The sequence below is a fragment of the Triticum urartu genome, chromosome 7A (genome assembly GCF_056163025.1).
Source record: "Triticum urartu cultivar PI428250 chromosome 7A, HENAU_Tu73, whole genome shotgun sequence".
Lineage (NCBI taxonomy): Eukaryota > Viridiplantae > Streptophyta > Magnoliopsida > Poales > Poaceae > Triticum > Triticum urartu.
Window position 1 is genome coordinate 17,259,930 of NC_141879.1, and position 11,139 is coordinate 17,271,068.

Consider the following 11,139-nt stretch of genomic DNA (forward strand, 5'->3'; position numbering starts at 1 on the left):
GTCTCTACGCACTTTAGTGTATTGACTTCCTTCACCTGCTTGGCACAGCACTGGGTATCTATCTATGTCTGCTTCAACCCGGTTGTGAGATGGCAGCAAAGTACAAAGAAAGGGATGAACTTAAATATGCAGGGCAAATCAAGAAAATAGTTTCCGCTCTCATCGTTTCCCCCCTCTCTATTGTAATTCTGAGGGGATTACTAAGATCTATTCTGCTCTGTGCTGTGCACATTCGTTTGCACTGGATTACAGGTAATTAACATGAGAATTCCTCTCTCCAACAAAAAGGGAATGTCAATTCTTCTCTGAAAGGAGCTTCTCCTACAACGGAAGGGATTAGCTCCCGTGCCACCTGCTCTGCTCTAGGAGGTGCCATCTCCCCTGCATAGGAGATAGCCTTTGCCATGGACTTGGTTGTTCCAACAAATGACAGTTAAGGTTCAGAGACACAGTTTGCACACAGTCGGTTAGTTTCTTGCAGTTACTGCCATCTTCCTATTGTAAACACTTCAGAATAAGGCAAAGCTTTTGCCAGCGCTTCAAAAAGATATAAGTATATATTCACATACAGAAGAAAATACAACCTCCGTCCCACAATATAAGATCGTTTTTCAAGCTGACAATCTTTCACTTGACAAGATTCTGTCTAAAAGCTTGAAAACACGAGAGAATAAAGATTCACTTTGAGAATTACAAGGTTGTACAGTTCCCATCAAATCCCACTTATGTACACAGGCTTAAAAGTGTTGACTACCCCACCCAGCAATTAACACGACACCAAGGGGTTTATGTTAAGTAAGCAAAAATGAAGCCTGAATCCAGCAATTAACACGATACGTACAGTGTACAGAATTAGAAGGTTGTATGCAATTGAAAAAACGAGAGAATAAAGATTCACTTTCAGAATTAGAAGGTTTTATGTACAGTTCCCGTCCAATCCCACTTATGTACACAGGCGCGTACAGTGTTATCTACTTAACCTAGCAATTAGCACCGCACCGAGGGGTTTAGGTTAAGTATAACTAGACCAAATGCAGCCTGAATCCTAGGATTACCTTTTTCAGGGCGATTAGGAGGAGCATTCATTAATCATCAGGATTGCAGCCGTTACAGAGAGGCAGATTACAAGAAAAACAGAGATCTTGATCCATAATCCCCATTAGCTGTCAAAAACAAAGATTCAGAGGACACAATTGGCAGTACAACCACATCAGGAAAAGTTCCTTGATCCAGCGGACACACGTAAAGATCGGGAGCGCCTTAATCAGCTGCCCCTTTTACTTCTCCCGCAGGGCTATGAAAGATAGACATAGTACAATTCTTGCAGGAATTATGCTCTGCTATGAACTACATACGACGGAAGGCCGGTTCGGGTGCATCAGCAAGGCCTCCTTGAATGCGTCCTCGGCCTCTTGCAACCTGTCCACAGAATCCTTACTAATGCAGAGCGCATGCACTTGGATCTCCTGGAGGTGTAACAAGTGCTCCATGCCGACTGGTACAGTGCCGCCCCAGTTGGACGCACTGAACCAGAGTGTTTGTAAACTGGGCATAGCACCTGCCTCAAAGCCCAGGTACGCTGTAGTGTCTTTCCTAGACAGAAAATTTAGGAACTCCAGAACTGGGAATAGCCCCGTGCCTACCATAGCTCTTTCCTCGGGGATTTCACATGCTGTGAATTCGAGAAGGACAAGGGAGGGAAGCTCTCCAAGCAGATGAACATCCTGAGTTGATGTCTCTTGAACATACAGCTTAAGGAAGCGCAGGCAATGGAGACCACACAACCATTTTGGAACTCTCCATAACTGCCAAAGAGGCAATTCAAGACGCTCAATATGTTGAAAAGGATTGGATAATGAGACCAGCTGCTGGCTACCCTCACGCTCAACATGATGGCTGCCAGAGATTATCAGAGATTCAAGGTTATAGAGCTTTCCAATGGAGCAAGCCAAAGCATCAACTTTTGGCAAACCCAAACTAATAAAACCTAGTGACATATGCAGTTCCCTCAGATTGGTCAGCTCGCTGAGACCCATAAAACACTCCAGCGAGCTCTTTTCCATGTCAAGCCCTCGCAGAGTCCGCAGTGATTTCATATTCCCGATACCTTCAGGCAGCTTTGTCCAATTTGGAAGAAGCAGGTAGGACAGGCGGGGCAAAGGAACTATATCTGAGGGGATGCTCTCCATCAGTGTGCACTTTTCTATGTCCAGTGTCTCCAAGTAAACAAGCTCACCAAGTTTAGTAGGGAGCTTTATATTCCCATAAAAACTTACCGTCAGACACCTCAGCTGGAACAATCGTCTAACAGCGGTGAGGTCAACTATCTCCTCCGACACATAGTGCCCCTTCAAAATGATTAGAACCCTGAGGTACTTGAACCACAAAAGAGGGAGTATAGGCTTATTAAACAGTAATGATCGAACTTGTGACAGCCTAGCAGCAATAGTCGTGTCATATGTTGCTCCACCAACAGCCATGGAGCACAGGGATAATCGGCGAACCTTGTATTTGCAGAGATGCAGCAGTCTTGCCATGTCCTCAGAATTGTATGCCACACTTACAAAATTATCTTCTACACACTTGCTTAGGATCAAATCAAGCATCATGTCGTGCACTCTGCAAGACAACACCTCTCCATACTCAGTTTCTGCCGGCTGAATCATGCTTCTATTGACAAGCTCATTGAAATAACTCCTGCCAACAGCCTCCAAATCTGACCCATGCAAACTGCTGACGAAGCCTTCAGCTATCCATTGTTTAATCAGATCATCTCGCCATATGATGTGGTCCTCAGGATACATACCAAGGTACAAAAAACATGGTCGGAGATGAAGAGGAAGATGTGTGTAACTAAGGTTTAATATATTTTTTATGTCTTTCAGTGAAGGATTTGGGGCAGATTGGGCATGCAAAGATTTTCTTATGCTCTCCCAGTGTTTCCTTGATCTCACCTCAGTAGCTAATAGGCTAGCTATAGTGATTATTGCAAGCGGCAATCCGCCACACTTCTTCAGAATTTCAGCCGCGACATCTTTAAGATAGAGTGGACAAACAACTTCAACCCCAAATACTCTATTCGAGAATAACATTCTTGAGTTTTCTTCATTGAGTGGCTTCATTGTGTAAATGCATTCACGGTCACGGCGACATGCCACACTAGCCACATCTTCCACTCGTGTGGTTACTAATACTCTGCTCCCATTACCATTATCTGGAAAAGAACAACTAATAGTATTCCATGCTGATTGATCCCACAAGTCATCAACTACAATAAGGTACCTGTTAAAATGTGTGCACATGTTATATTATTGCAGAATATGACTGTAAGTTGAAGACGGAAACATCAAAAATTAAGACGAACTAGATGCAAGCAAATTTGTTGCTCATATGGCTAAATTAGCATGATCACATAATATTCAAGCAAAAGAACATTCAGCATTGCCTTTTGGTCACTTTATGCATGTAATTTCTAGCCACCTAGCTAGCATTTCTTTTCCTACAAGACTTGTATTCCAACGGTGGAGCTACGTTGTAGCCTACAGGGGCCATGGCCCCCCCTAGCCATAATAAAAAATAGGAAGAAATTTTTTAAGGGGTGTTTGGAGTACAAAAAATATACCCTTTGCCCCCCCCCCCCCCCCCCCCCCCCCGCCCAAAAAAAACATCTAGTATTTCTGCTTGGCCCCCCCTAAGAACCTGCCTAGCTCCGCCACTGTTGTATTTAGTCCCGCCTCCCCACCTCCTTAGCAATTTATTACAATGAATGAAAAAATGTACAAAACTAAAACCAAAATTTCCAAAGATATATTTCTGCTCTAATATTTTCTTTATAGTTTTGAATCTCACAAATTTACAAACAGGAAAATAATCAAACTTCCAACATATATCGGGAAACAATCATATCTGGAATATCACTGACCAATTACTTGTTACTTAAAATTTAAGATGAGTAGCCAATGCAGGTGACTATCAAAAAATAGTAATTACCTTTTATTTGCAAGATACTTCCTTAGCTCTTCAATGATATCGTCAAATCCGTGATCGTTAGAAGACTCATTTATCCCAAGTTTCAGTTTTAGGCGATTGAGAAGTACTCTCATATCCGGCCTCAGGGAAACTGAAATAAATGCTACACAATCAAAATTTTCCCTGATCTTGTCATACACCTGTTTGGCAAGTGTAGTTTTACCCGGACCACCGAAACCCACAACGGAAACAACCTTGAGTTTTTTCTGAGTATCCATCAACCGATTGGAAACCTCCTCCATTGGGCCTTCAATGCCCACAAGGCCGATTGCCTCCTGGTAGATCGCAGGAAGCGAGGGTCGACAACTACAAAACCATAGCTAGGCTTGTAATCATAAATCTTGTAACTCTCACATCGAGCATTTGCTTCTACCGCAAGAGTCCTAAGCTCTTCCATCTGGTTGGAAATTCGACGAAGCTCGCATAACCTCTCGTGAAGTTCAGCAGCCTCCCAAAAAAAGCCTACCTCAACATCCTCACCTCCGAATTGGCGGATGAAGTCATCAATGCAATTCTCCATGTCATATGAAATCTCCCTGAGATTATCCCTCCAATTTTTTACCCCTGGAGCAAGCTCATTCATGAGCTCCGGCAGCCCAAGAGCAGCATTTATGGCGCTCAACTCCTTCTCGAGGAATGACGCCTGCTTCCTCACCACTTTGCGCTTATTGTACTCATCATTGATGAAAGTGGTAAGCTTGCCACTGAGGGTGCTCATCACCCCAGTCGCCACACTCACAGTTGATGCCCTCCTCTTCTTCTGGTGGCTCACTTTGCCATCCTCCTGCTCCACCTCCAGCGATGATGGTTGAAGTTGGAATGGTGCAACATAATCATCCATCAACTTTAGTTCGTCTGCCAGCTTGGAGAAGCTTATCTACAAAAAAAATGAAAACAAGGTTAGGAGAAATCACAAAATAGCACCTATTGTACTAGCCACCCATGAATGTGGTAAGCTTGCCATTGAGGGTGATCATCACCACAGTAGGCAAACTCATGGTTGATGCATTTCTCTTGTTCTCTTGTCTCACCTTGCCATCTTGCTTCTCCACCTCCAATGCTGATGATTGCAGTTGGGATGGTGTGTTAGAATTATCCATCAGCTTGCCACTAGCGACTGAATTACCTATCAACTTCAGCTCATCCGCTAGCTTGGAGAAGCTTATCTGCAATAAAAATGAAAACATGTTTAGGAGAAATCACTAAATAATGCGTATTGTACTCGTTGCCCATGAACGTGGTAAGCTTGCCATGGAGGATGCTCATCACCCTAGTCGCCACACTCACGTTTGTTGCCTTCCTCTTCCTCTCCTGGCTCAATTTGCCATCGTTCTGCTCCACATCCAACGTAGATGGTGACAGTTTGGATGGTACAACAGCAGAATCATCCATTAATTTCAACTCATCCGCCAGCTTGGAGCGAATGCTTGTCTGCAACAAAAATGAAAAAAAAAATGGCATGACACGTCACTAAATAATTACTGGTAGATCATATACATTTACTATCGAGTGATTGTACCTGCACTTCTGTTGATGTACCTACGTCACTTGTAACAGGCCAGTTCGAAATTTCCACGTCAACCAGTATTCCACGGATGATAAACCATGTAGCCGGCCTGTTCGCTGGGTAACAGTTTGTACATTATATCCCTATCTCGGCACATGCCTTTACTTGTTCTAGTGATGTGTGACTATTTGATGTCCCAAACATGTCCGTCCAGCTTTCAACTACCTGCAATTTGATAACCATGGTTAGTTATGAAGAAGGACGACATGCATTTAGAATAGAAAAAACACGCAGCAGTATTGATTTAGGACTAGAGACCCCTGTTTTTTGAGTTGAGCGACTAGTCATCGACTAGTCGCAACTACATGCTCGACTATTGGTGTGGGACAACATGTGACGAGAGGCTCCCCGAGCCCCGTGTCGCTTCCCGCGAGCGGCCCGGGCGCTAACCCTAGCCGCCGGGAACCGCCGCCACCCATCCCCCCTCCTCCCCCGCCGCCGCCGGCGAGCGCTGCCCGGGCTAAGCCCGTGTGGTGTCGGCGGCGGCGGGCTCTTCCACTCCCGCTCGCGAGGTGGGCTGCGCGGGGCAGCTGCGCCAAGCGGAGGAGGCAGGCGCGAGGCGGCATGGGTGGCGGTGGCTTCGGCGGCATGGGTGGCGGTCGCCTTGGCGCCATGGGTGGCGGTGGCCTTCGCGCCATGGGAGGCATGGGTAGCTTCGGAGCCATGGGAGGCATGGGTGCACCTCCGGCCGCCATGGGAGGCATGGGTGCATCTCCGGCCGCCATGGGAGGCATGGATGGCTTTGGAGCATCCTCCGACGCTATGGCCGCCATGGGAGGCATGAATTTTGCTTCTCTCATGGGAGGCATGGGTGCACCTGCGGCCGCCATGGGTGGAATGTCTTTCGATGTGCCTTCTCACACACATTCCCATGAAGATGCCGTTGAAGATCTTGCCAACACCGTCGGAGCTTCACGTGATGCGGTGCGTGATGAGGAGAGGGAGGAAGATTCATCTTCGGAGGCGGAAGAATCGTCTTCGGAAGATGAGGACGAAGACGAGGAAGATGATTGATGTGTCTTTCATGTCTTGAACTTTAGTTTACATTTGAACTTGGTTGGATGAACTTGTGGGCCTGATTTTGAACTTGTGGGCATGAACTTTTATTCATCAACTTGTTTGTGTCAAATTTCACATGTTCATTGCATTTTGATGAATGTTTCAAACTCATTTTGTGTCTAAAATATCATATATATTAAATGCCCGGCGAGTCGCGCGCGCTGTATTTTTGCGCGCTGCTGGAGCGACGCGCGCGCTGCATTATAGCGTGGCTACTGGAGCCAGCGCTGGCGGCCGTGCTAAACATGCCGAAGCGCGCGAGGCAAACATGTTTTTTGCGCGCGACGCTTTGCGTGGCTGTTGGAGATGCTCTTATAAAAGGATTCTGGCATAGTTGAGTTACCCCAAAAAAACAAACTCCGGACATATCTCTTTTTCTTCCTCAAATCTCCCGAAGGACTCTAATCCAAAAAAAAAATCCCTAAGGACTCCACGCAGAAAAAAAAAAATCTCCCTAAGACGGTGCAAACCCGATACTTCCAGGAAAACGATCCCATGCCCACCGCTTCCCTTTCCTTTTTGTTAACCTCCCCGACAAATGGCATCCTTTCGTTCCATCTCAAATTTTCACCTTGTGTCTGCCGCGGACCACCATGATGCCCATCCTAGCCCGTCTCTCATCTACTCTCTCTTCGCACATCATCGGCCGCCGGGCACCCGCACCCAACGCAAACCGCAGCCTCGCCTCCAACCAACGATATGAGCGTCCGCGAACAGGGGCGCTCCTGCTGCTACGACCGACCATTGGTATGTCGATCGTACAGAGTCTATGCGCATGGTCATGACAGTGGGCTGGCCAAACGTGGGGCGGTGCTACGTGCATGCGATGCCGATGCCATGACCGGGTGACCACCACTGCTCCGACGTGTCAGTGGCGGTAGAGGAGGCGATGCCCAAGGTCATGGCGTGATGAGGCGACGAGGGTGGTGTAGGTGCAGTTTGAGCCGGGTGAGCTGCAAATGGCATGACATAGAGCTGGCACTGTACTGGCGGGAAGTTGTTCTTTTTTTCTGCGGGATACTGGCGGGGAGTTGAAACCGACATAACAGGATTACTTTTTCCCGACGAGATCAGGAGCATCCATTCATTAACCAACACTTAATTAAAAAAAGTGTGGCTAGATCTCAGTCGAAGTCTCTGTCAAATCACAAAACATATAAAAAAGAAGAAAGAATTTTTTTTATTTTTTTATACGGATCTCCATGCATGTAATATCTCAAGCATGGACTGAGATTCAGCAATTCCTAAAAAAGATCCAGTTCTTGATCCATAAATACCATTTGCTATTAAAAAGATCTGTTTTGCACAAAGATGCTAGTAATGCTCATTTTTCTACTAGTGCCATCAGACATCACTAAACATCTCGGATCAATAGTATAAGAGAAGACGACCTAATTAATAGCCAAATTAAATTGGAGATGAAATCATTACAATATATTTCTTATACTCGTGCCTTTTAGAATCATCTATCAAGATATTTATACACAACAAGAGTCGCGCGAAGGGCGCACGCTGGCCTATGCCACGTCCATTATTTTACTGTCGGAGGATGGATGTACTGTTTCACGTAGACAAAAACGTACACGTACGCGACCGTCTCCAGATAACACCTCCCTCTGGTTTTCCTTCGTCATGAAGCAAACCCCACATCGCCTCATCCGCTTCTCTCGCACGCAACCTCCACCGCCTCCGCATCCGCATCGCTCTCCCGTGTCTCGGCGCCGTCGCCGCCTCCGCCACTTCTCCCGCTCCTGCTTCTCCCCGTTCCTTTCTCCTAGCCAATCTCTAGCCCTGCACCATCCCCTCATTGACCGCCTCTCTCCTCCTTTGGAGAAGGAGCACGTCGCTGCGTGTGAGCCGCCACAAGGACGTCGGGTGGAGGGGATCAGTGGCCGGCTATATGAGGAGGAGCACTCGGGGGCGGACGACCTCCACGCGGGACAGTGGGTATGTTACCGATGGTCAGCCGAGACGCCGGAGGAGGAAGAAGATGGGGTGGGGGATGAGATGGTGCGGTGGAAGAATACGGCGTGGGCTATTCCGACGAGATGTGGCTCGAGCGGATGTCGGCTGCGACAACGTGAAGATCCTCTCCGCAAGCCATACTCTTGCACAGCAGCGAGAGGACGTCAGATCCGTCCTCATCGCCGTTCTTCCACTCAAGGTATTCATCGTCCACGTGCTCCTCTAAAGTTCCTCCTCGCCACCATAGGTAGACGCTGGTGAGGCCAGCCTTCCCTCCACACGCAGGTACTCCCCCGCTCCCCTCGACGCCCTCTCCCTTCCCCTCTCTCTCTTCCGTGACCCGTCTCTCTGTTGTACACCGAGAGAGCCGTGGTGGCAGCACAACAGTGTTTGAGTGGATAGGTTGTGCAAGAAACATATGTTGATATCACTATTGTCACAAATCGTACAAGGTTGTTGATTCCACTCAGCCATATGTTTAGTCGGGGCTTGTGGTACCTACCTCTATTAAGAAGCATAGCTCAAGTGGATGGGCCTTTTTGCAGCCATGAATAATGGGACAAAGTGAGTCAATAATCAATAGAATCATCTGCAAAGACATTTTTTTGCGGGAAATCTCCACAGACATGTTAATGAGAAATTCTTGATGATTGATTAGTCTGCTAAAGCTAAAAGAAAAGAAAGAAAAAGTTGTTCAGAGTGAATGGTTTGATTGCTTGCTTGTATATAAAAACAAGTTGCTTTGGGTTCACGCATGCGCTAGCGCTGATCAGTGGTTGCTGGTTTCTCCATCGCTATTGCCTTTGTCTCTATTTCCGGTGATCCGGTCCTTAGATTCTGTCTAGATATGGTGGTTCATCCTCTGTGCCTGTCCTTGTACAATATTTCTTGTATGGTGTTATTAATATTTCTGCTATGGTATTGTTTTTTTGGCAGCCTCTGCTTATGCTCCCCTGCAGCCTGCCTGTAATAGTGCACGGTGCCTTAGCTTTAACTGACTAGCTAAGTCAGTTCAAAATCAGAGAGATCTTCTATTGAGTATTATGTACTTATACCTTCGGATATATCGCACACATTTTATTTCAAAAAAAAATTGATTGATTAAGGAGCTGCAGACTATCTCAGTTTGTACATGCTTTCAGCGTCAAAATAATTTAGCCATGTTTATGCTTTTTTGCTTGGGTGATCCCTACCATGATGATGAATTTGCATAAGAATGCATATTTTTCTTGGGAAATTCTATTGGATGGGTAGATATCTTGGTACATTTTCTTCAGATTCAGGAGCCCAAGAGCAATGTACAGTTTTCTCCAATTTGGAAATGAAGTATGGTGTGGGGAATACAAACTGGTCTAAAATAAAGAAAGAGCAATCTTTGGGTGACCATGAGATTAATGATGGAGACTCGATGCAGATTGTCTTTCCTTCCCGTTTGTTTTTTATTCTTGTCATTTAACGTAGTATATGCTTTTGTGCTGAATTACATGGAAGGTCAAGATGACCTCACCTACATAGATGTTTTCTTGCTATGTTTATTAATGTAGGGATGCCTACTAACCCTAAATATGTTTGGTTAAAATGTTTTCCTATGAAGTGTCTATGCTATATAAGAAAGTTGGTCTGAAATATATGAGGTCATATTCTATTTTACAGATTACTCGTATAGTTGCATAGCCGATTCAGTTGCATTATTTCAGAACAAGTGTTTGTATCTATCTTATTTTTCAGGTTACTCGTATTGCGTATTGATTGATTTGGTGCAGGGTCGTAAGCTAGATTTTATTTGAAGTGTATGTTCTTTTAACCAGAGGGTTAGTATTCTGGACATATCCTCATAATAGCAAGTTCATATTCTATTTCAAGAGACGCGCCTAGGCACACGCTCCCGCATCACCCCACTACGGTATGGTCCCTTGACGGCGCACCCTATCCCTCTCATTGCCATTTTACGGCAGCTGTAGCCTGCAAGCTAAGAGGATAAGTGGTGCATGCAGGGGGCGGTGTTCGTGGACAGTGATGGGAAGCATTTCAGGCACATCCTATGTTGGCTAAGGGACAGTGCCATCCCTGCGGAGTCCGTCGTCAACGTGCCCAAGAAGCTCTGGATGGATGCGCATGAGGGCGTCATCACCGCCTCCGACCTCGCTGCGTCTGCGGCAGCCACGGAGACCTCCGCCCATGTGTCTCTGTCTTGCTGCTTATGCTCTTTTCTAGGTAAAGAGAGCATAGTCAGATTTCTCAAAAACCTATCAGTAACTAGCCATTCCGTTTACAGTTTGCTGTTGCAGATTATCCATATAATTATCCCCAGTTCTCTTGCTCTTCGTTTTAGGTACATTGACTCATAACGAAATTTATGTGCTGAAAATTCACCCATCTTATGGTTTTATAGAAACTACACACTATTTCCAGTTGAACGAGTTTCCTTTCAGCAGAGATTGAAGGAAAGAGAGAGCAGTTTGCAAACTAAGAACAACTCAAAACTCTGAAACTTAGTTAGCTAATTCGGTGCAAACGAA

The 11,139-nt window shown here is 45.9% G+C and overlaps 1 pseudogene; it reads right to left on the reverse strand.

Moving 5' to 3' along the window:
• Positions 1 to 1,340: 1,340 nt before the first annotated feature.
• On the reverse strand, positions 1,341 to 5,806 carry LOC147957013 (disease resistance protein RGA5-like; annotated as a pseudogene).
• Positions 5,807 to 11,139: the final 5,333 nt, after the last annotated feature.